The 3,464-nt window shown below is 38.8% G+C and overlaps 1 pseudogene; it reads left to right on the top strand.

Annotated features, from left to right (window-relative positions):
* Nucleotides 1–655: 655 nt before the first annotated feature.
* Nucleotides 656–2,927, top strand: LOC150036088 (L-type lectin-domain containing receptor kinase IX.1 pseudogene; annotated as a pseudogene).
* Nucleotides 2,928–3,464: the final 537 nt, after the last annotated feature.

The raw sequence follows: 3,464 nt of genomic DNA, 5'->3' as shown, positions 1-3,464 counted from the left end.
GTATGTGGATTAATATTTTATCACATTGGGTTGTTTTATTAAATCAGACCCTATTATGTGATCTAATTAATTAAGGTTCTAGATTCCTAATTGAGTATAGACTTAATAGGTAGAAGCTCATTCCTAGTTAGTGGTTTAATAAAAACCCTAATTGAACTAGTATATAAAGAGATCTTAGGGCTATGGTCCCCAATATACCAAAACAATAAGCACTCAATCTTTCTTGAATCTCATCTACAGAGATCTCACTAAGGACGGAGTTTTGGTTGAGGAAGAAAATAGTCTTAGGGTTAATCTATTTAATATAGATCTAAAGTATTTATGCGAAAATGATACAATTATGAAAGTTCATTGTCTGAATTGATACAATTATTAGTTTGGGGTTTAAATTCATATAATTCTCAAAGTTTAAAATTAAAATTGATACAACTCCTAAAATTTAGGATTTAAATTATATAGTTCTTAGTTTAAGATTTAAATTGATACAATGTCTAACATCAACTTTAAGGTATAAATTGATATTTGTCACATTTTTAAAATACATTGCTAATAACGCGCGAAAGCAAGAAATGGAAGATGAAACAGTTGAAGCCATGCCCGAAGAAAATTCAAAAGAGGTCCAAATATTTGACGATTCGACGATTCAGTCTTCTTGACCAGGTCACTTCTGGTGTTCTCAGAACGCCATGGACAAAATCCGGTTGGTGGCTGTCAAGAAGATCAATAAATCTACAAATTCAAACACCCCCTTCTAGAATATTGCTTTGATTCTTCATATTAACTCTGGTTCGTGATCCTTTTCTTCCGATTTTTAATTGTTTGAAGTTCAAAATGTGTTCTGAATCTTCAAATTCCCCTCTCAAATCTTGTTTATTGTTGTTGATTTTCACCTTCTTCCATTGTTGCAGCTCCACCAATTTCTCCTTCTCTTCTTTCCCTGATTCCTCCAATATCACTCTCGTCAACAGTGCTTCAAGAGGCACAGTTCTCAATCATCCTTCTCTCCGGCTAACCGACAACCAGATCGGCGGCAGCGTCTTCAATGATACTGGAAGAGCTTACTTCTCGGAGCCGATTCAACTATGGCATCCAATTACTAACATATCCGCAGATTTCACTACTTATTTTGAGTTTGTGATCTTGTTTACTAATGGGATGTCGAACGCCTCCGCCGGTGGAATCGCCTTCTTCATTGCTTCCGAGGATTCCACATCGCCTCCTTTGAATTCCGGCGGCGGATGGCTAGGATTGTTCAATCAATCGAACGATGGAAATTCGTCGAATCAGATCGTCGCCGTCGAGTTCGATATCTTTAAAGATCAGTGGGATTCTAGCGATAATCATGTCGGTGTCGACGTGAATTCCATCGTCTCCATCGCTAATCGTACTTGGAGTAATACAATGGTCTCTGGAGATATTTTGGGTGCTCGAATCACTTACAATGGAACATTGGGGAGATTAGATGTTACGCTGAAAGATCCTCAGGTTCCAAACGAATCGATTACGTTGAATCTTACTGACATTTCCATTGATTTGAAGGAAATTCTTCCGGCGAGAGTGATCGTTGGCTTTTCTGCATCAACAGGTCAGTCGATTCCAATTCAAGCAATTAGAAGTTGGAATTTCACTTCGAGTTTGGATCTGACTGTTGTAACTGAAACTGTTGAGGAGAAATCCAAATTGTGGATTGTGGGGTTGGTTATTGGATTGGTTGGCTTGACATCTCTGTCTGGTTTGTTATTTGGTGTTTGGTGGAGAAGAATAAAGAGGAAACAGAGAGAAAGAGAAGAGGGAGATGGTGATGATGGTGATGATTTTGATGATGAAGAAATTGGCATGGTGGAGAATGTTGTTGATGAAGAGTTCATTAAAGGAACAGGACCAAAGAGATTTTCTTATAAGGAACTAGTTAAAGCAACCAACAACTTTGCTGAAGAAGGAAAGCTTGGACAAGGGGGTTTTGGTGGTGTTTACAAAGGCTTTGTGACAGAACTAAACATGGAAATAGCAGCAAAGAAGATATCAAGCAATTCCAAGCAAGGAAAAAAGGAGTACATCTCTGAAGTGAACATTATAAGCCACTTGCGACATCGGAATCTAGTTCAACTCGTCTGATACAGTCACGAACGTGGCCATTTCCTTCTCGTTTACGAGTACATGCCAAATGGGAGCTTGGATTCCCATTTGTTCGGTAAGAAACCGTGCCTCTCCTGGCCTGTAAGATACAAAATAGCTCATGGCATAGCCTCTGCCTTGCTCTACCTCTGCGTTGTCCATAGAGATATCAAATCAAGCAATGTAATGTTGGACTCAAACTTCAACGCGAAAGTCGGCGATTTCGGTCTAGCCAGGCTTGTTGACCATGGTCTCCACTCGCCCACGACAGTCGTGGCAGGCACGATGGGCTACCTAGCTCCAGAATCCCTCCTCACAAGCAAAGCAAGCAAAGAATCTGACGTGTTTAGTTTCGGAGTGGTGGCATTGGAGATAGCTTGTGGGAGAAAAGCAGTGGAGCACCATGAAGAAGAAGAAGAAAAGATTAGTTTGGTGAGTTGGGTTTGGGGGTTGTATGGACAAGGAAGGCTTTTAGAGGCAGTTGATAAGGCATTGCATGGAGAGTTCAATCAAGAAGAAATGTTGTGTTTAATGACTGTGGGGCTATGGTGTGCCCACCCAAATCATAATCTTTGAGCTTCAATAAGGCAAGCAATTCAAGTGCTGAACTTTGAGGCCCCTTTGCCTAAACTCCCAACACAAATGCCTGTGCCTTTGTTCTATGCTCCCACAGCTGCCAATGAGAACCCTTTTTCCTATACTTACTCAACCAACACAAACTCCCAATTATCATTGCAATCTGATACATCTCAACCTATTTCCTCCAAATCATCCTTGTAAATTCTTCTTCCTTTCTATGGGGCTAAAGGTAATTTCCCAGTTGCTCCTTTTGGTTTGTCTTAGATTCAAAAATTTGTATGAAGAAGACATAGGTTGTGTAAATTAGAATGTAAGTTACATTTGGTTTTGTGTAAAGTGTGAAAGTTTTGGCTATTGGTGATAATTCCCAAATGGTTTTTATTTTTTGTGGGATCTGACTATAAATATAGTATCAAACCTTATATTGTGGTAATAAAAGTTCAAAGAGGCTATTTTCCTTTTTGTTTGATCTCTACCTTTGTATTTATTGAACTAAAAAATCTTGAAAATTACAAAAATATGGCTTAAATTTTTGCAAAGGTCGTCGTGACAACCCGCTTGGGATTAGTTGAGTTTAACTACTGAGTTGACTTTCCACATGATTATTATTTTCCTATTGACTCATTTAGGGTTGTTCATTGATCCGTCGATGTCGGTTTTGAACGAAAATCGACTTATCATTTTTGTTCGGTTGGTCAGTGATAGATGATTTTTAGATGTTTTACGAAACAGATAGACTGGATACATCTCGATCGATCTAATTTTGATCG

This window comes from Benincasa hispida, chromosome 5 (genome assembly GCF_027475165.1).
Source record: "Benincasa hispida cultivar pf3 chromosome 5, pf3_genome.v1.1, whole genome shotgun sequence".
Classification (NCBI taxonomy): Eukaryota; Viridiplantae; Streptophyta; class Magnoliopsida; order Cucurbitales; family Cucurbitaceae; genus Benincasa; species Benincasa hispida.
Note: the sequence above shows the minus strand (reverse complement) of the source record. Positions and strands in the feature narration are given on the sequence as shown.